Source organism: Chiroxiphia lanceolata, chromosome W (genome assembly GCF_009829145.1).
Source record: "Chiroxiphia lanceolata isolate bChiLan1 chromosome W, bChiLan1.pri, whole genome shotgun sequence".
Lineage (NCBI taxonomy): Eukaryota > Metazoa > Chordata > Aves > Passeriformes > Pipridae > Chiroxiphia > Chiroxiphia lanceolata.
Window position 1 is genome coordinate 1471944 of NC_045670.1, and position 22131 is coordinate 1494074.

The window sequence follows — 22131 nt, forward strand, 5'->3', positions numbered from 1 at the left end:
CAAGATTGTGCTGGTTTGAAAATTACCCAGCAGAGGAAACCAAGCCAACTCAAAGAGAGATTACAAGTCAGAATAACAGTTTAATAAAATAATACAATAAGTACGACCACACAGACAAGCAACAGGCACTAACCCACAAAGCCCAAATGTACAACCCAGCACCCCGGGGCACAAACAAAGCGGTGCTACCTGGGCCCCCCCTTGAGTCCAAAGCAAAGGGAGAGGGGAAAAACCTGCTGGTGGGAGAGCTGTTGCAGTCCAGCCAAAAAGTGGTGATTGTAGTCCAACCGAGGGTGGTGGTGAGCTGCAGTCTGGTTGAGAGCGATGGGCTGCAGTCTGGTTGAGAGCGATGAGCTGCAGTCCTCCTCTGGATCCCACGAGTGGTAAAAAGGTTCCGAAACTCCAGGTTTATATACTCTCCAGTTCAGGTAGGAATGTTCAGTCCTCCCCTCAGAGCGGGGAATTCCATAAAAGGGTGTTTAGTTCTTCCCTCGGAGCGGGGAATTCCATAAAAGGGTATGAGGGTGCTCATTCCATAAAAGGGTATGAGGGTGCTCAGGAACATTTCCCCCCCCCACCTCGCAGACCTCTACTGACAACAGTTTCTGGGAAATGGCATGGAGGGCTATAGAATACACAGTTTGGGCTATACCCATTCAGTGATGAATCGGTCCCAGCTGTTCTAACCAGGACACATATCCTGAGCTAAATTTTACTGAAAGTGTAGCCATCAGTTCCAGGGAAGCATTCCTTCCCCTCTATTCGGCCCGTGCAAGAACACATCTAGAGTACTGTGTCCAGTTCTGGGCTCTCCAGTATGAGAAGGTGTTGTGGGGTGTGTGAATGGATATATGCATGTAACCAAGGTGATCATGACCCATGGCTGAAGTGCGAAGAGTAGATTTATTCCATCACCTTGTTGGCTGGAGGGTTTCAAAATAATGAGTGTGGGGACACACACTGCTAAGCTTAGTTCATCTTAGAGGGGGCAAAAGCATGCAGGTCTGTTCCCTGCCTCAACTTATCAAAGGTCCTCGAGCATGCACAGTTTTTCACAATGTTGTGCTTTCTATAACCTCCGAGTTTCTTATCTCTCTTTCTCCCATCAGGAGGTCCAAGCCTGTCCATGAAAAATGCCTTTTAAGTCTTAGACAGAATTCTGTTATCTCTACAGAAATTCTCCTTCTCAAAACAGATAGAAAATAACCCAAAGCAAGACAAAGTTTGCCACACTGAGTATTCTTAGCATCCCCATCTGCAAGGCCACTTGAGAGACAACTTTTTTTCCTCCTCACCAAATCTTTCATTTTTAACCTTTTCCTCCCAACATAGGCATGTAAGCACCACACAGTAGCTTGATCACTTACCCCCAAATCCCATACCCAGTAAGACAAGGGAAGAGAAAAGGAAGAGCAAAAGGAAGGAAATTTATGGGTAGGGATAAAAATTGTTTAATAAGTGAAGGAGAAGTGGAAAAAGAGAGAAAGAAAACAAAGTAAGTAATGCAAAAGCAATCACTCAACACCTTCCACAGGTAGATCGATGCCCAGTCAGTTCCTGAGCAAAAGATGGCTAACTTCCTTAAACTTCCTCTTCTCCATTTTCATTGCTGAGCATGAAGTTATATGGCATGGAATATCTCTTTGGTTAGTTTGAGTCATGTCTGGCTGCTTCCCTGTTATGATCTGATTAGTGAGAGATGCCTCTGCATGAATTAAAGTGCAAATGCGACCATATGCCGCAGTCAATAATACAGATTTTATTTTACAATGAATGTGAGGTAGAGAGATAGAAAGAAATAAAAAAGAGAGTGGAGAGAGAGATCAAGCAGAAGATAGTCACCACTCATGGATCCAGCGGCTTCCCATTGGTCCTTCTTCACCCTGGACTTCTTGGTGGTGGGGGTCCCAGAGTCGTTCTTATACAGTCCAAGTTCCAGGTATCCACAGGGTGGTCACAGATGCCCTTTCCATAACTTGGGGTGGTATGTGTATGAGCAGTTGATTCCTTTCCCACAGTTTGCCACAGTGGAAATTTTTGTCCAGATATGTTAACTAGGATGCGCTAACCAGATCTTGCCTCTGCCAGGCCTGGAATTAGCACCTTCCTGTCTTAATTTCTCCCTTCTGTGCTTATCTCAAGTTCTTACTGTGGTGGCTTATGGCAAGTTCCTTCTCTGCCCTGGACAATGTTTGAGACAGGCAACTGTGCTCTTTAAGTCCTTACAGTCCCCTCCCAACCTCTTGTGCATCCCCAGTCTATTCACCAGGGGGGGCAGAGTGATAAACAGAGAAGGCCTTGGTATTGTGCAAACACTGTTCAGCAATAGCTAAAATATTAGTGTACTATCAGTATTTTTTTGATCACAAATATAAACCACAGCACCATATGAGCTGCTATGAAGAAAATTAACTCCATCCCAGTCAGACACAGTACAGAAGGATATTGACATACCAGATGGAGCAAGTTCAGCAGAGGGTCATCAAGATGATTAAGGGGTTGAAGAACATGATGTGCAAGGATAAGGCTGAGAACTGGGCCTGCTGTAGTGCTGTTGAAACCATGCTGATCTAAGAATATGGACAAGGCAATTTTTGTAGGGAAACATAAAACTTGTACACTTGAAGTAGACTGACAAACAGATAAAGTCAAGGGTCCACAAGTCCTCTTATTAGATCAACTGATGGAGCTGAAGACATACTGCCTCTTCCTATAAACCTCAATTCATATACATATTCATTTCACAGTGACTCCACCACCTCCCTGGGTAGTCCATTCCACCGATTAACAACCCTTTCCATGAAGAAATTCTTCCTGATGTCCAATCTGAACCTCCCCTGGTGCAACTTGAGGTTATGTCCTCTTGTCCTGTCACTAGTTTCCTGGGAGAAGAGGCTGACCCCCACCTGGCTACAACCTCCTTTCCAGTAGTTGGAGAGAGTGATAAGGTCTCCCCCAAGTCTCCTTTTCTCCAACCTAAACAACCCCAGCTCCCCCAACCACTCCTCATATGACTTATTCTCTAGTCCCTTCACCATCTTCATTGCCCTTCTCTGGACACGTTCCAGCACCTCAATGTCTTTCTTGTAGTGAGGGGCCCAGAACTGGACGCAATTATAATTCCTTATGTCCAATCTCATTCTACCCTCTTTCAGTATAAAACCATTACACCTTGTCCTGTCACTATAGGCAAAGTTTCCTCTGAGAAAAAAAAAAAGAAAAAGAAACAAGCAATACAAAAGCAATCAGTCACCACCCAATGCCCATCCAGTCTCTGAGCAATAGCTATCTTTGAAAAAATCCCCCCTCCATTTTATTATGTGGCATCATATGGTACAGGATATCTCTGTCCATTTGCCTCAGCTGTCCTAGCTGTCTCCTTTCAACCTCTTTTCCACCACTAGCCATGCCCCTGGGATGGGCAGAGTGAGAAACAGAGGAGACCTTGATGCTATGCAAGCACTGTTAAGCAATAGCTAAAACATTATTGTGTTATCAACACTGTTTCGGTCACTAATCCAAAACACTGCACCATACGGGCTGCTATGAAGAAAATTAACTCCATCCCAACCAGATCCAGTACATCCAAGCTGCATGTGTTTCTGTACCTATGACTGAGGTGAGCCCCCTCCTGCCCTGTTTTATTGTTCAGAAGGTTTTTCTTGTACCCATCACACTGCACCCTTTGCTTGCCAACATGGTCCACTACTTCCTCATTTGGCAGTGGGTCATCACCCCCTTGCCCCATCATTCATAATTTATAGTTCTTCTCACCAGGTTGTCCAAACTGTTGGCAAAGATGCTCTTGCCCTGCGTTCTCAGGTGGATCCCATCTTTCCTCAGCAGTCCTTGATCCTCAAAGAAAGTACCATGGTAGTAAAAGCCAAATCCCTGTTGACCATACCACCTGCAGAAACAGGTGTTAATCCACAGGATCCATCCACTCTTCAGGACCTTCTCCTTCATTGGCAGGATGGAAGGAAAAACTACCTGGGCCTCCATGCCCTTGACCCCAGCCTCCAGAGCCATGTCATCACTCCTGCTACCTTCCAGGACTCCTCTAGAAGTATTATTGGTGCCCACATGGATAAGCAACAGGGGATAACAGACTGCTGAGGGGTGAACAAACCTTGTCAGTCTCTCCACAGTGTCCCAAGCAATGAACTTCCCCAGACAGCAGGTCAGGTTAGCAAATGGAGACCTCTGTCACACAGGAGAGAGTCTCTAACTACTATCACCTGCTGGTTCCTCTTGGTGCCAATGCATGGTTAGAGCTTGGCTGGCCCTGATATTTCTCCAGACATGGCTTTCTTTCCATCATGTCCTACCAGGGCACTGAACCTATTCTGCCATCGCATATCTGCAGGTGGAGAAGCAGTCTTCCTCCTGTTGCCAGAAGTCATAGGCCTCCAGCCTTCTACCCCATGGGAGTTTCCATTTGACATTCAAACACAATCTTTGATTGTTCCACCTTCTGGGCAGTTAGGAGTTCGAACTTTCATCTCTGCAAGATCTCTATGAAAATCCTGTGTAGGACCTTAAGGCATCCCAGTCAAGTTATAGGTTTGGGATACAGTAACAGACAGCAAACCAACAGTTTTAGATTTACTGTTATTTCAGAATAATGCCACAGTAACAAATACAAATCATCAGTACAGTTAACCATGTCAAAATGACAGCAAGTCTGGTAATTCACTAATACTGGGCTAAACTTAAGATGTGCAAAGACTTACATAAGCATGGCTATGAGACAGGTTGGCAGGAAGCGGAGTGCGGCTTCTTCAGATGAGTGAGTCAGACCAGTCAACAAGCTTGGGGAATTCTCAATTCCCTGATCAGACTGTTCTCCTTGGTTGAGTCACATGAGCACTATCTGGACTTGTTTACCAATTGACACATTCTATCTCTGCTCCCCCTCTGTGCCAGTTCAGCCCTTGGTGTGCATGGGCCTGGAAATATTGTATAAGGCAATACTAGTCCAACATTTATACCCCTTGCTTATGTGACTCATGAAGTAGGTTACAAGTCTTGAGCAAATAGGTCTTTAGGAAAAGAAGAATCTGAGGCAAAACATTAAAGGATCTCTCAGAACTTACCAAAGAAAAATTCAGTTCTAGATGGGTCAATGCAAGTGAATAATCTACTCTTAGCTGTGTTAAGAGAACTAATGTCAAAGCAACTGAGCAGATAATTGGTATTTATTAATGTTCTGGTTTTGGTTGGGGTAGAGCTAATTTTCTTCACAGTGGCTGGTATGGGGCTGTGTTTTGGATTTGTGCTGAACACAGGGTTGATAATTCAGGGATGTTCTAATTACTGTTGATCAGCACTTACACAGAGCCAAGGCCTTTTCTGCTTTTTGTACTACCACTCTGGCAAGTTGGGGATGCATGGGAAGTTGGGAGGAGACACAGTTGGGACAGGTGACCCAAACTGAACACAGGGATATTCTATATCATATGACATTATGCTCAGTATATAAAGAGGGGGGGGATGTTTGGAATAATGACATTTGTCTTCACAAGTAACTTACATGTGATGGAGCCCTGACCTCCTGGAGATGGTTGAACATCTGCCTACCCATGGGAAGTGGTGAATAAATTCCTTATTTTGTTTTGTTTGCATGTGTGGCTTTTGCTTTCCCTATTAAACTGTCTTTATCTCAACCCACAAGTTTTCTAACTTTTCCAATTCTCTCCCTGTGGTGGGAGAATGAGCAAATGGCTGTGTGGTGCTTAGTTGCCAGCTGGGGTTAAACTATGACAGATAGTCAAATAGCTAATGAGATAATCTCTCTCCCATATGCTGACTCTGATACACACTGATCTGTTGGTGTGAGAATTCAGTTAAAACCAATAGAAAAATACCCTGGCAAAAATAAGGAAGCGGTGGTGGTGGTGTGTGTGGTATGGGGGAATCAAAGGCGTAATCAGGGCCAGCAGCATAGAAAAGAAATAGGATAATCTTTTGAGGTGCTGGCAAGCCATTACATCATCTCATTTTGTCTAACCATATTTTAAGCAAAGAAAAAGCAATGAAGAACCATGTTGGCAAGAGTTACCTTTAGGACATAGATTGACAGTAAAAAGAATTTGTCGATAATGCTAGGCTTGCATATTCCTACTCCTTTTCCACTTCAGGGCAGAGAAGTACCATAACCAAGTTTATATCTGGCTGCAGAAATAGCTGTGTTGGCAAGGGGTCATGGAGAACAGAGACAGAAACACCTGAAACTGACATTGCTATGGAATGTTTAATATTGTGAAACATAGCCTGAAGTTATGTCTACATAGGCAAAATGAAATAAATCAGTTTAAAGAAATGAAATCAATGCTCATAAAGCATGCCAAACTTCAAGGTAGGTACTCGTAGGCAAGTGTAAAGTAGCATTTAAATTGCTCTGATCTCAAAAGTTTTCAGAGTGAATTTCCAGGTGGGGTTCTGTTTTCCCTAAAGCAGGATTCTTTCACCCTGTGTGCAAGAGCCAATCAACACACTGAGTCGAGATATTTGATTTTATCACCTTTCCGCAGAATAGGGTGCCAGGCATCTAACACAGTCAGCACACCTTCTGGAAACAAGCACAGTCTTTGATACAAAAAGGTAACAAAGAGAGAATGATTAAGAAACATGTGATCAGTCACTCCTGTTTATATAACAAAATTCTTAATGTGCATATGGTGGTCTTGGTCCAGTTCATTATACTATCATTTACATATACAAATTCCCACAGGGGTGTGCTTTTTAGCTTTATAATCATCTAAGGTAACTTGAGGTTATATTTTCATCTGATCAGCTACTACCAAACTATTATTTAACCTTACACTCCATTACAGTTTCTGCTTGAATCCACTGAACAATTAGTTGGCAACAAAATAAGAATTTATAGTATTCTGTTCCTAGGGACTGTTCACTACTCCATTGCTCCAGCATCCTGTTGTCATGGTTTCAAGACCAACCCATAGTTTGTGTGAACTTTTTTGTGGATTTCATAACTTCATCTGACATCAATAATACCTCTTTTCTCCAAATCAGTTACCATCCTGTCAATTCCCAACTGTACTGGGCTTCCACCCACAGACTGGGAAAACACCGACTTCAGCTGGCAGCTGGCAAGGGATATTTTTTCACATTAGTGACCTTAGAGGGTGGTAGAGGTGTGGACACTTCTAATAATTTAATAATTTTTGGTTCATCTGAGTCCACTACCCAATTGTAATCATCATCTGTATAAGACCATTCTTCATCCCCATGTATGCAAATTGGCGGAGTATTTACAAAATCAAATAAATCCCCTTGTGGAGCTGATGGCATGGGTTTATCAGGAACTGATTTATTTCCTGCCAGATGATTTCTCCCTGCTAAATTGAGCCTTTCCGTCAGTGATTGGCACTAAAGGAGGAGAACTGGAGGTTGGCAGTGGGTGTGTCATATACCTGCCATCGCTCTCCCAGTGCTACAACTCTATGCCAAAGATTGTTACGTTCTTTATCAGACTTTGGGTTCTATTTTGATTTGGATTTTTTGGGTTCTATTTTGATTTGGGTTTAGCAGTTTGAACCTGGCAAAGCCATTGTGGGGGATTTGGGGCCTTGACAGTAGTTGACCCAATCCAACCCATATGGTGCTCATAGTTCACTATCTCTTGCATGAACTCATTCCAGGTAGTTACATGTACTGGTTGTCCTTGCCTAGGGCGAGCATCCTGATCTCATGCATGTAGGGTACCTGCTGCATTCTGGGCACAGGTCTCCCATATAAAGTTCTGGGAGTTTGCTACAAAGGTCTTAAGACTATTTGTAAGACCACAGATAAGAGGGGTACACCTGGCCAGATCAATAGGGGCTAACATTGGGAATCTCCTCAACATATCTGTTTCATACATAGTTGTTACAATCTGCTAAAATATTGCAGAAAGAATTTTTATATTCGAATGTTCCCTTGAGCAAAATTAAAACTCATACAAGTTATCTGCTGAGACCAAAACTGTTTTTATTAATTGCTGAGATGCGAAGAGAAAGAGGAAAAAATAAGAAAAGGTTAGAAAATGCTAAGATTACTTTTTAAAAGCAGAGAAAGAAGATTACCACCAAAACTACCTATTCGTCCAAGTTGATCTGGGGGGGGGGGAGAGGGAGAGAGAAGTGGTTTTTGCCCCCTTTTTTTTCTCTGGTCTTTGTTGCTGTAGATGTTATCTCTTGAGCTGCAGGGGGTCTTTAGTTCTCTGGAATGCAGCCAGGATGTGAACTTCTCCGAAGCTCACGCCTCACACCGGGCGGCTCCAGGCCGGGCGGGGATCTCGGTATATGGTCAGGGTGGAAAAACTCACGTGGGTAGCACGGAGGGTCCCGGTCTACTTCCAGATAGCAGAGGTTCAGACTCTGGTGATGGGCAGGCAGTTTTACGGTGGCGGAAGAAAGGAAAAGGTGAGGGCGAGGCGGAGATTTTTCAGCTGGTATAGTCAAACTCTCTTTCTCACTCCTCTTTCTCTGATCTTCCCAAATTTCTCTTCAGCTTTTATAGTGTTCAAAGGAGGTAGTCTGTGGTGTTTTGGCATGTAGCCCTGTTCAGATGTTCGCAGAGATATGATAGCGATGAACAATACCAGGATCTTTTGGCAGGAAAACTCCAGTGGGAAAACTTTGGTGAGAACTTCTGGTGGAAAACTGACACAGAAGTTTGGGTAGGAAGTTTTTGACAGGCAGAAACAATGGCGAAACATAATTTTTGGCATTTATATGTTATCTGTCTGTTACACTCCACCCCGTGATTCGACATTGTTTCTCGGCACATCGAGGTAGTTTTCTTCAGTGGTGGTAATGCGAATACAGCGAACAGAGGGGGAGAAAGAAACAAGCAAGCAGTTTATCATGCATTTAACCAGGCCAATGCCAGTAATCAGGAACAAAATTCCAATGACAATTGTTATTCCAATTTGTGCTATCCATTTTCCCCATCCAGTGAGTCCAAAAGACTCTAGGATGTTGGTAACCCATGTTCCATCTAACACTTCTGGCGGTTGCATTGCATAAAACAAATTTCTAGTGTGATTACTTATTTCTCTCATTGTTGTTCGTGCCTCCTCAATGGAGGTTGAAGCATTATAAATTGTTACACAGCATTCAGTTTCTGATAAATTTAACATTCCACAAACACCTTGTTCTTTTAACAGTAACATATCTAATGCTAATCTGTTTTGTAATGTCATCTTAGTAGTTTGCTGGACTTGAGTGTTTAATTCTCCAAATGCATGTTGTGTCCAATTGCTTAAAACACTTAATTGCCAGGTAATATCTTCTAATACAAATTGGTGTCTTTTTAAGGTGACATAGGGGGTAAAGAAATTCTCAAGAAAAAGGGATGCTTTTTGCCCGGTGGTGTAATAATCTGGAAAATCAACTCCTTTAATTGCCCATTTTGGTCTTTGTGTTGCTTTTGGAGAGGGAATAACACTGCGATGATGAAGTTCTTTAGACACTTTAGTAAAAGTAAAGACATGTCCGGGGCAGAGAGAGGGAATTCCAGGGGCACACCTAAGTCCAGCATGTTGCTCTAATGACAAATGTGAATAAAACTTTCCATCAGAACATCCCCAAGTCATTCCCAGAGGGGCTATATATTTTGCAGTTTTACAGTCAGTATTGTCTGCATGGTCAAGGATGGTGATTTTTGGTTTAGTATTTATTGGAGTACCATGGATTGGGTAGTGGGTGTAGGGAACTCCACAGTGATTAAGAAGATATTTGTAGGTCGAGTTGCAGGATTCATCCTGATTTCTCCAACCTTTTGAAGGGTATCTCCAACAAATACACATATCTCTTATCAAAGTTCTAATTCTGAGTGAAAACCACGTTTCTGGGGGATTTCCTGGTCCTTCTTTGCATGTTATAACCTTTGAACAATTGAATAAAGGACTGTCTTCTACCTGAGGTACGGTAAATTTGGGTTCTGTAAATTTGGATTTAAAAAATGCTTGTACAGACCATGCCCACATTAAGTTTTTCCGGTTAATTGGAGTTATATTTGTTACATTAGGAAGTTGTACACACCAGGAAGGACTAAAAACTGTGTCATATTTACTTTCGTATACATCTGGTGAGTATAATGGGTCAAAGAGTGGATCCCATGTGTAAATAAGGCAGGGTTGTCTAGCATTATATTCCTCAAAGGTTATTATTCCAGGTTTAAATTCACCTTTACTTGATGTAATAGATGGATGAGGGGATTCAATTTGAGATAAGATGGTTACATTTACCTTTGGATGTATCGTTTTACAATATTTGGTGCGTGACATCCAGTCTTGAGTTATATTAGGAGGTGGGGTGTAAGTTTGGTAAAGACCATGCACTATAGGGGTACCTTTCCAGAGTAGTTGGGCTCCGTTGGTCCTGCTGGTCCATTTTTCAGGTAGGGGCAATGGGGCTGTCACACTAGACATGTTAAAAACAAAAGATAAATTCAAAGGTATCACAAAAAAATCGCAATCCTTGTTCAGTAGACTCGGGTAAAGATACACACATAACTTGATTGGTATGATTCCATATTTTTGCAAACCCTTTGACTAGTTCCCAGGCAAGGTTCCTTTGATTTTCATTTGTAACAGTCTGTTCTGCTGAGCACATGTACAAGGTAAATAACCATACAAACATAACTAACAAATTGTAATTACAGTTACCAGTAAACTGAACCATAGTCCAAATCTGAGGTTTTTCATTCACAGTTCTAAATACTTTTCTCCATTGAACAGTTGCCTGTAAAAGGAAAGGAAAAGGTCTGTCTGGCCCCTTTTAGGGCCCAATATTAAAATGTAGGAACAATCCACTGAGAGCTTATTTTGTGTTCTTTGCCATAAGTGTCTTTTGCTTTCCAGGTGTATATGTTCAATGGAGTGGTCAGTATCATTGGTACGGTTCCTACAGTAGGTAGTTCCACTAATACAGGTTGTCCAGGAAGGTGAGAGGGTTTTTGATTACTCTCAGGTTTTGATGTTGCTGGTATCAGAGAGGGAGGTTGTGGATAAAAAGCTGTAAGTCTGGGACAGCCATTTACTCCCCATCTGTCATTTACCATTTTTACAGCATCCCATAGTCGTGTAGTCCAGTTGGATTTCTGAGGTTTTAGAAATCGTTTAAGCAGGCCATTTGTTCTTTCCACTATGCCATTTGCTTGTGGATAATATGGTGTGTGAAATATCCACTGGATTCCTTCTTCCCTGGCCCACTCCTGGACGATGGTAGCTGTGAAGTGTGACCCGTTATCTGATTGAATAGATACAGGTTTTGGGAAAAAACTGAACCACATTTTAAGAGCTTCTAGAGTGTTTGTACTGGTTGCTCGAGGGAAGGTTTCTGCTTGCACTAATCCTGACCTGACTTCCACTCCCACTAACACATACTGTTTTCCCTCAGACTTTCGAAAGGGTCCAATATAGTCTATCTGCCATGTGTCCCACAGCCCTTTTCTGTCTCTGATATGTAATGGGGGTTGTTCTAAAGGGTGACGTTCGAGTCGGGTTCTGCACTGTTCACATGAGGATATGCAGGAACGGCACATCTCTCGAGTTACTGGCCATCCCCTGCTTCCTGCTTCTCTGTATAGGTCTTGTGCTCCTGTGTTCTGTCTCTTTAAATGCAACCACTCTAACAGTCTGTCCCAGTTCTCTGCGGGAGATTTTACACTTAGAGGGGCTAATCTGGCCAGTTCATCTACTTTGTTGTTCCAGCGGCTAGCTGGAGTTTTGTTTTCTTGATGAGAGGTTACCCATCCGACTAAAAAATTCCCTTTCTTTGCTATAGCAAGAATTTCTTGCCATTTCTCTTTTTGCCAAACAGGGACTCTGTTCACCTCCCAGTCATTGTTCTCCCAGAAGGGGAACCACTCAGTACACCCCTTGAACACAGCAAAAGAATCAGTGTAAACATATACAGAGTCAGAGGTCTCAGCTTCATGATTAAATACACTCCAAACTGCTACTAATTCTCCTATCTGTGCACTGCCTTCTCCTGTCGGGGTTGACAGAGAATCTGTCAGCAACCTGGCAATTAGTGATGAGGAATTTAAACAACTTTTAGGAAATATTTACTGTAATGGTGGACGGAACAAACATAATGCAGCCCAGACCAAAGGTCACCAATCAAAATGTGTATAGTGTCACCAATAGCATGTCACAGCATGCACAGTGTCTTCAGTGTCACCAATAAGAGTGTGTGCATTGTCTTATGCTTGAGACTTTTGACCAATTGTGTTGTGACATGATAGTGTACAGAGAATATAAAAGAAACACTTGAGAGTAATAAACAGTTTCCTGATCACCTTGCACCTGGACTATGTTTGACTCTGATATCTGTGTCGCATTGACCGTTCCGACATTATCAGCGACATATGGAGACGCCGACGTGATTACAGCGTTGAAGAAGGATTTATCTCCAACTCCGAGAAAGAGTTTGGAGGGATTCCTCTCTGAGAGAGAGGGGCTGCCGTGACTTCCCTCCTAGAGGGGGAAAGAGTAGAGGATTTTCTCTCCTAGAGAGAGATTGGACCTGTGGGGCGAGGCACAGGGGGAACGGAGCCCGGTGAAGCTTGAGAGCGGGTGAGTTCCCGCCAAAGGTCCGGACCTGAACTTTTTCGAACCCTCATTAGGTAAGCTAACAGGGGTGCCACCGGGGACAATATTTTAACGACGGGTCAGCATATAACGAAGGAGGAAAGTGTAGCTCCATCTACGTGGAAATCCCTCCTTAACTGAAAGAATGTCAAGGTTGCTGAATTTAATTTACATGTGCTTTTATAGTACTGAAAATAAGGCTTTGAAGCTACTACGTTAAGTTGCATTTCGTGTGTTTGCCTGACACTTGCTCCGTGAGACTCTGAAAGATTTAGAAGCGTACGGGAGGCAACAATCTATGCAATAATTCATATAAGAACTAAAACTCTGAAACGCAGTTGCCCAGAAAGATAAGCAGGTTGCCGATGTAACAAATTGTCCTTGAACTACACCTCCAAGCAAAAAAAATGCAGAAAAATTTAATAATTCACTCCCGGAGACAGAAAAGAAGTAAGGACCCCCCCTCTCCATTGCCACCGCTGCAGAAAAAGCAGTTTTTCCACCAGATAACTCCACTGAGAAAACAACTAAGAAAAGAAATTCAAGTCGAGATATATAAGCAAATGGAGAGGGACAGAGATAAATTAGAACAGTGGGGGCTGGGTAGAAAACAAGACAGCAAGACCCATCTCTGTATAAGCCTTTGAACTTCTTCGCAGCCTGAGTTACTTATTTTTTGTTCATGTACTAATTGGCTGTTTCAGTCTCACAATGTGTGTAAGATAAAACACAGAAAAATATGCAACAAATCAAGTTTGGTGTCATGGAAACCTGAAGACGACGATCCCTACCAATGGGGGGGGGAGAAAAGGGGGGTAAAAACTGCCTTCTGATATTTCTGTTAATTCTTGTGTTAACTGTAGTGTCTGTTGAATGTTTTTGTGAGCTCACAATATTATTGTTACTGTGTGTGTGTATGTGAAGAAACAAAGTTCTTTGCCAGGACAAAAAGGAAAAAAGAAAAGTAAAAAGCCCTCCCTTGAAAAGATTCAGCCTTGCCAGGGAGAAAAAACAGTGTGTATTTCTCATGATAGAGACGGTCTGTTGCTTGGTAACTAAGCAGGAGTGAAACTCTCCTACTTTGTAAAAATTGCAACTTTGTAACCTTCTGATTGGAGAAAGAAATTGTCTTACAATTTCATAACATAGTCTTACTAACTGTTTTCTGAAGTTGTTCATTAAAATAACCAAAATTGTTTTAAAATACATACATAAATGTAATGGAGAAATAGACTTTTTAAAGTAACTGCTGACAACTGCCTGTGATAAGAAAATTCCAAGACGTGTGGGGGGAGAGATTCTCCAGCAGAGCTGCTGGGCACAACTGCTCTACCTTCCCTCTCCCCCCCCTGCTTAAACAGCTCTGTAAACATTCTTTTGTTGCTTCTGTATTTTACAGATAGGTTTTTTGAGATTGTTGAGGAAGCTTTAAGGTAGACTTATTTGGTGGACTACCTAGTTCAAAAATATCTTATTTGACAGGGGCAGTTTTTGCCAGAGAAAAAAGGGAAAAATAAATAAACTGTTTCTAGTTGGAAGTTTCCACCTTTGTGGAAAGAGAGATGAAATCTAAGGATATAATACAGGAAACTGCCTAACAACAGACAGCGTTTCAAGTTTAAACTGCATCTGTCCTAGTCTCTGTGCTAAGTAGCAGAGGTGTGTCCCTGTTATCAGGTGACAAGCTTAAACCAGAACTGTTGCTGCTTTGCAGGTGTGCATTCTGGATCCCCTGGTATATTCTTATGAGCAAAACCCTACTTTAAAGCAACCTGAGTGAGTTTTACTGTGGTTTTATGTAAATTGCTAAAGTTGAAAGCTACTTTACCAGTGTTAATTTCTTAAATACATTGATGTAAGTTAAACTGTTACATCTATTTTGTTTAAATAAGATGTTTAAAGTTTTCATGCATATCCCAGAAAAATGTATAAATATCAGCAAAAATTCAGATTTAACTGCTTATAAATCCTAGCTGATCATATAGTTTCAAAGGCTGGATGAGACTGCTTAAGTTGTAAAAGGACGTGACTGTTCTCCAGTTTCATTTTTTACATTCGGAGAGGCAGGAATCTGCCCTATGAATTTGTGAATCCTGTTCAAATCCCAAGTTATGTGTGGTTTGAAAAAAGAAAAGATGCAAAACTATATTTAATCCAATTATGCAACTAAGACCCTTATCAAAATCAGTAATCCCATCCTCTGAAAGATTTCCATATGCTGAGATTTTGAACAGTCAATTGTTTCTTCATAATGAAAGTTGCTATTTGCTTTTATTGAAGTTACAGTGACCTTCCTGAAATTCAGTGTGTTTTACTTTACAATAGGAGAGAATTGTTCTGCAGTACAACATGAAAAAATGCTGCTTAAAATGATAAAAGTAAAGTAAAAGGAAATACAGAAGCTAGAGACCTAAAAAGATGAGTTAAAATTAAATGTGATTGTTCTAACCAATGTTATTTGAGAAGCAGGATTGAAGAATGCTCAAGGAAAAATTCAAAGAACCAAGCCATGGAACCTATCTCCAACAGGAAGGATTACACTGCACAGAATCATCACTAGGCCTTCAGCTTCAAAGAAAAACTGCGAAATTACCCACAATACCCACTTAAAACTGACTGAACTATTAATAACAAATTTGTGAGTTTTGTATTAAAGGTGAAGAACAACTAAAAGAAGCAGATGAACAAGAGCTGAGAGTTAATTACATCCCAGACATCGGAGACAACTTGGACTGACTTCTCACAGAAGACACTGAATTTCAAGCTGTATTAGCAGACTGTAATAGTGATTTATCTATTCATTTTTCTAGGTACTGACTATAGACAGAAATCATGTGTTGCTGCCAATCACACATTACTCACGTAACTCAGACATTGGTTTAACTTCTCCACAATTTAGGAAGTTTTGAAAAACTGTAAGGACAAGTAATGTTGTAATTTGCTGGTTTTCCAAAGCTAAAACAATTCTTACAGGTTGGAGTGTATGTCATGCTGCAAACATCCAGCATAAATCTCTAAAAGTTACAACATTATACTCAGTGTGAGGGGGCATGAACCTCTTTAACAGAATTATTTGCAATGTACTGCATGAATTCTAATACCTGTTTTGTTTTCCTTTAGTGACTACTGCTGTAAAGCTTCTCTTAATATACTTAATGTAAACGTTCAGAAATTCTTTTTCAGTATTAACACTGTTGAGTAGATGATCCCATGATAACGTATTGTACAGGCTAATTTAATCCATATTTGATACAATATTCCTTCTGTTCAATCAAGATGAGAATTATGAGTAACTAAATTCAAGAAGTGAAATACCATTTGTATTAATTTACAGCTCTTACAGCATGTTGCTAAAGGATGAACAAAAATATAGAATTCGATGATGTGCTAATAGAATAACATAACCCTGAATTTTACCCATCAAATGAACATTCTAAAATATAAAAAGGGGGGAAAGAGACTATGCAGGTGCACAAACAGATGCTAAATCAGAATAGATGTCATTTAAATTTGTTAGACCTTATATTCCTTGTATGTATTCCTTTTCAAGCCAGGTACAGTTGTTAGATGTGACTGCCAAAGATGACAAACTGAGAAGTACACAGTCAATAACTACTTAAAATGTAAACTGTGTAATTAAAATGTAAAAGTATAATAGAAATTCCAGCTATGAGTGAGTGAAGAGTGACTGAGGTGACCACCAATGAATGACTGAAGAGAGATTGTGTGAGAGAGACTATGTAGATATATATGTGTGACAATATCTGTGTGTGCAAACTTAACAATGCTTTTGTATTGGAGTGTTGAGACTTTGGGGTAATGTATTACACGGATCTCTCGGACTGTAGTGGATCCTTGTTTTGAACAGTGGATGAGCTCTCTGGATTCTTTCTTGGTGAGATGTTACTGTGTTTCGTTTTAGCTTTGGATCAGGGGTTGCCAATGCTGATGCCTTGCTTGATCAGCCTGTTGCAAAGGGCCCTGCAACAGACTGTCAAAAGCCATCTTTGCGGCATAAAATAAAAAAAAAAAAGAGGGGGAATTGTCGGGGTTGACAGAGAATCTGTCAGCAGCCTGGCAATTAGTGATGAGGAATTTAAACAACTTTAAGGAAATATTTACTGTAATGGTGGACGGAACAAACATAATGCAGCCCAGATCAAAGGTCACCAATCAAAATGTGTATAGTGTCACCAATAGCATGTCACAGCATGCACAGTGTCTTCAGTGTCACCAATAAGAGTGTGTGCAGTGTCTTATGCTTGAGACTTTTGACCAATTGTGTTGTGACACGATAGCGTACAAAGAATATAAAAGAAACACTTGAGAGTAATAAACAGCTTCCTGATCACCTTGCACCTGGACTATGTTTGACTCTGATATCTGTGTCGCATTGGCCGTTCCGACATTATCAGCGACATTCTCCTTCAGTTATTATTTTTCTCCTGTGGGTACTTGTAAAGCTACAGTACAATATTTCCAAACTTTACCTTCTCGTTTAGCTGAGGCATCAGTAAACCACACATTCTGCAATTGTTCTGAGTATGGGGGTGCTGCTTCAATCACAGAAGGTGGAGAATCAGCTGTGCTATATAAAGTTACCTCATCTTGTAAGGGAAGATTTTTGCGAGCTCCTTCTGTTACCTGAAAAATGGTGCAGTAATGTTCAATTTGAGCATACCATTTCCGAACAGTAGCTCATTGGGTCACCCCGTCAGGCGGTGGGGTTCCTGTCAAAACAGGCTTGATGACCTTAAAGGGTGCCCTTAAAATTAGAGGTTGCTGACAGACAATTTTTTCTGTTTCACAAAAAGCAGTACTCACCATAAATAAGCCTTTTTCCCAGATAGAATATCGTTTTTCAGCATCTTTGAAACTGTGTGAATAAAACCCTATAGGTCTGGTGGGGTCATCAGGTCCTTTCTGCCATAAGTGTATGGACAGTCCGGAACTTGCAAATCCCCACTCAATTTGTACTGGATCAGTAGGGTGTATGGGGTCTAATGAGTGGTATGTGTTGGCCTCAAAAATTAGGAGTTGTAGGGCTTCATCGTGAAGGGGGGTCCAATCCCACTTTGCCTTTTTCTGCAATAAATCATGTAAGGGCCGTGCAATTATTGAAAAATCAGGGATGTGTTTTCTCCAAAAAATCAGCAGACCTAAAGCATGCTGCAAATCCTTTTTATTCTCTGGTGTTTTAAGTTGGTCTAGGCAGGTGTGTCTGGGGGAATACAAACCATTCCTCCCTTCCACCAAATTCCCAGGAATTTTACTTCTTGTGAAGGAGGTTGTACCTTTTCAGGAGGGATATGTAAGTCCAGGGACTCAAGATGCCTGATAATGTCTGTTTGGGTTGTTTGCACAGGTGCAATCTCATTTCCTGCTACTAAAATGTCATCAGTATATTGGTACACTTTTACTCCTGGTGCAGGAGGAATGAGTGACAGTTCCTGTACCAGTGCATGATGTGCTAGAGTGGGTGAGTGTTTAAATCCTTGTGGGAGATGGGTAAAAGTGTATTGCTGGCCCTCCCATGTGAAAGCAAAGCATTCTTGATCCTGTTCCTGCAGGGGAACCATAAAAAACATGTCTTTGATGTCAATAGTGGCCATGATTTGATGGGCTTGTTCTTGGATGGTTGCTATTAACTCAGCTATATTTGGGACTGCTGCAGTAAGGGGTCCCGTATTTGCATTGAGGCGGTGGTAGTCTACCGTTAGCCTCCAATTACCATTTGACTTACGAACAGGCCACAGAGGGGAATTATAAGGAGAATGTGTTGCAATCACTATTCCTTTTTCTTTTAAATCTCCAATAACTGAAGTGATTCCTTCTCTTGCTCCCAAGGGTAAGAGGTAAGGTTTGACATTGGTTACTAGGGAGGGAGGAAGAGCAGGGGCAGGACTTAGCAAACACAGATGTGGGATTTCTTTTCCAAAAACCCATATGTTTCCTTCCTCATCAGTCCAAGACCTTCCCTTCAGGAGGTCTAGTCCCAGTAAATTGGTAGGAAGTTTACCCAAAATCATTAGGGTTTCAACTGCTTTCTCCTCCCCTGGTAACCAGCATCTTACCTTTGCTGTTATCTGGGGTTGTATGTTCCTGAAAGCATCTGCAACAAATATGCCTTTACGTGAGGGAGTGATTCCACAAGCAGATGCATCTTCAATTTTCAGGGCAGATACCTGAGCGCCAGTGTCTATCAAAAAAGTTACAGGAGTTCTGCGGGGACCAATAGGAAAGGTTATTAACAAATCTCCTTTAGAATTTGTGGTAAGCCATCTAATGTAAAACCAACCTTCGTCCCCCGGCTTACCTACTGAGGACAAAGAGAGGAGTTTCCTGTCACCTCTCCTTGCTGTGATCCCTCCCCTTGCTGTGATCCCTCCCCTTTCTGTGACCCCTCCAGGGCAGGGGCTGTAGCAGGGACAGCTTTCAGGGATTCCTCCTTTACTGACCATTCTTGAATTAATATCTCTAATTTATCTGTAGGTTGGCCATCCATTAGGGATTTTGGGATTCCCTTTTGCAAGCCCACAATCCACAGGGTATTCCTTTTTTCCCTGTATCCCCCAGTGTTAGTGGGTCCTCCTTGTCCAGAGGAGAATGTTACCTTTCTGAGTTTTGCTGGAGTACTTTTGCATTCTGTGCACTGAATTGATTTAGTATCAGTAGTAATTGAGGGTGCTGGACCATATTTTCTTCCATAATTAATTAATTCCTATGCCACTTCTCCCCAGGTCCAAATCTTATTTTCTTTAAGGTAACGACTGGGGGTTAAAGCTGCTTCTAAAGCGGTTGCAGTTCTTTCCCCTTTGGTGAGGCTTTCTATTTGTCCTTTTAGCTGAATGCCAATAGGTTTCATAGTCTCAGGGAGTCCCCTGATAAGGGGAATCACTCTTTCAGGGTCTACAGGCAACATCATAGGGGATTCACATCTTGATGTTAATTCTCTATCATACATCATTTGCAAACAAGCAGCCTTTTGAACACTTTCTACAATCTGATTAACATTTCCCACTATAGCCAGAGGATCTCCCCTTTCTAAGGGGTTGAGTCCTCCAGCCCAATAGGCTGCTCTTTGGGTAAGGGACTAGGGTGCACAGTTATCTCCTGTGGTCAGGAAAACTCCGGTTCCCCAAAACCCTTCAGCCTCTCTTTCTGATAACAAAATTTGATCACCCCCAGTAAGAGAGACTCTCCAAACATACTCAGTCTCAGATTCTCTAGGGGTTCTGCTATATTCCTTTTTTAACTTAGTTAATTCAGTTGCTGTATAAGGGATTTCTTTTGTAGTTATTTGAGGTGTATCGTCATCCAACCCCTCATATGTGTATTCTGTTTTAATTAGGGGACGGAGAGACACCGACAGCTTTTCAACTTGATCACGCAAAGGTTTTAAGTCAAAGAGAGGGTATATTTCTTTAGATGATTCCAGTTCTGACTCTCTTTTACCTTCTCTCATTAATCTTGCATACAGCTCCTCCCGAAGGACACGGGCTGTAGCCCTTTCATTCCTTATCTCTTCCTGGAGGACAGTGGCTGTAGCCGCTTGTTCCTCTAACTGCATCTGCAAAAACTTAATCGATTCTTGCAGTGAGTTAACCACTTTCATGTGAGTTTTTTGCTGCTGTTCTTTGTTGTTAATTGCAGTTATCACAACTGCACCTAATATTGAACAAACAATAGGTTTTCCTTTACCTTTTCTCGCCCCTGCCCGCAGGGTAGAGATTCGATCAACAATTGCTTGAATATTACACCAATTCTCCTGTGCCCATTCCATTCCTGGAGGAGATGGCCTGGCACCAAATTCATCTAGCAAATTAGTAAGAGCTTGCACATTATGTTCCATGTTACCACAAATTCGGAGTGAATACGTCTCCAGGGGGTTCCTCTTAAAAGTTACAGCAAATTTCCAAAGTTCTTCACTCCTCTCCCTGGAAAGGCCCCTCTTAAAAAAGTTACTTTACAAATTCGGAGCGATCTTTTCCGGAGAGCCCCTCTTAAAAGTTACAGCAAATTTCCCAAAGTCTCGCTCCTTCCTCTGGAAAGTTACCTCTTAAAAAAGTTAAGTTACAACCAAAACCGGGGTGAGTTTATCTGGGGGGCCCCTCGTAAAAGTTAATTTCCAAAATTTCACCCCTTTCTCCCCAGCAAGCACTGAATTACAATGTGCACATTAACTTCAAAAACCAAAACAAAACCAAAACAAGCATAAAAAATAATTTGTAAAGTCAAAGTCCTTAAGTCACACAGTCATAAAGTCAAAAAAAAAAAGGAAGGGAAAAGAAGGTAAGGGAGGTAGGTAAGGAAGGAAGAAGGGTAGTTAAGGTAAGTAGGTAAGTAAGGAGGTAAGGTACCTTATTCTGATTGTCTTATCACAGAATGATCGATCATAAAAATTAGCAATTATCAGGTTTTGGAATAAACAGTTTTGCTTAAGGGCACCCTGCTTGCTGCGCCAAAAGAAATGTTACAATCTGCTAAAATATTGCAGAAAGAATTTTTATATTCGAATGTTCCCTTGAGCAAAATTAAAACTCATACAAGTTATCTACTGAGACCAAAACTGTTTTTATTAATTGCTAAGAGATGCGAAGAGAAAGAGGAAAAAATAAGAAAAGGTTAGAAAATGCTAAGATTACTTTTTAAAAGCAGAGAAAGAAGATTACTGTCAGGGGTGACAGCGGGTCTGTTAGCACCTTGGCACATACTGACGAAGCAATAGATGTTGACCAGATCAAAGTATACCCCTGAGATGGCCTGAAAAGAGAGGACTGAAAATGGAGGCCCTGATCCTGACAACATACTGATGCATCCTGAGGAAGCTGTCCCATGGGAACAGAGAACACTGTCTCATGAAAACAGGAGCACTGTCTCATGAGAACAAGGACCTGTTTTGAACGAGAGTAGTTGGGAAAAACATCAACATGAGAGAAAAATAAGAGCAGGTGCTCAGGACTGTTGTGGGAAAGAACTGGGCTGTTTTGAGAAAGAGCAAAGTTGTTGTGAGAAAGTAGAGTTTAGAAAATGCACCTATTAGCTCTAAGAATTCTGGTGTGAAAGTTTGAACTGTCCTATCCATGTGCATTACGTGTGTTCAAAAACTGTACTTAAGGGGCTGCGCAGTAACCCCGCTGTCCCTGCTTTTTTCTTGGAATAAACTTTGCTGGAACCTTTTTTCGTGTCACTTTGGCCGTTCCGACATTATCAGTGACAGATTACCACCAAAACTACCTATTCGTCCAAGCTGATCTGTGGAGGGGGGGAGAGGGAGAGAGAAGCGTCCAAGTTGATCTGTGGAGGGGGGGAGAGGGAGAGAGAAGCGGTTTTTTTTTTCTCTGGTCTTTGCTGCCGTAGATGTTATCTCTTTAGCTGCAGGGGGTCTTTAGTTCTCTGGAATGCAGCCAGGATGTGAACTTCTCCGAAGCTCACGCCTCACACCGGGCGGCTCCAGGCCGGGCGGGGATCTCGGTATATGGTCAGGGTGGAAAAACTCACGTGGGTAGCACGGAGGGTCCCGGTCT

The 22131-nt window shown here is 41.7% G+C and overlaps 1 pseudogene; it reads right to left on the reverse strand.

Annotated features, from left to right (window-relative positions):
* Positions 1–16017: 16017 nt before the first annotated feature.
* LOC116779965 lies at positions 16018–20456 on the reverse strand (annotated as a pseudogene).
* Positions 20457–22131: the final 1675 nt, after the last annotated feature.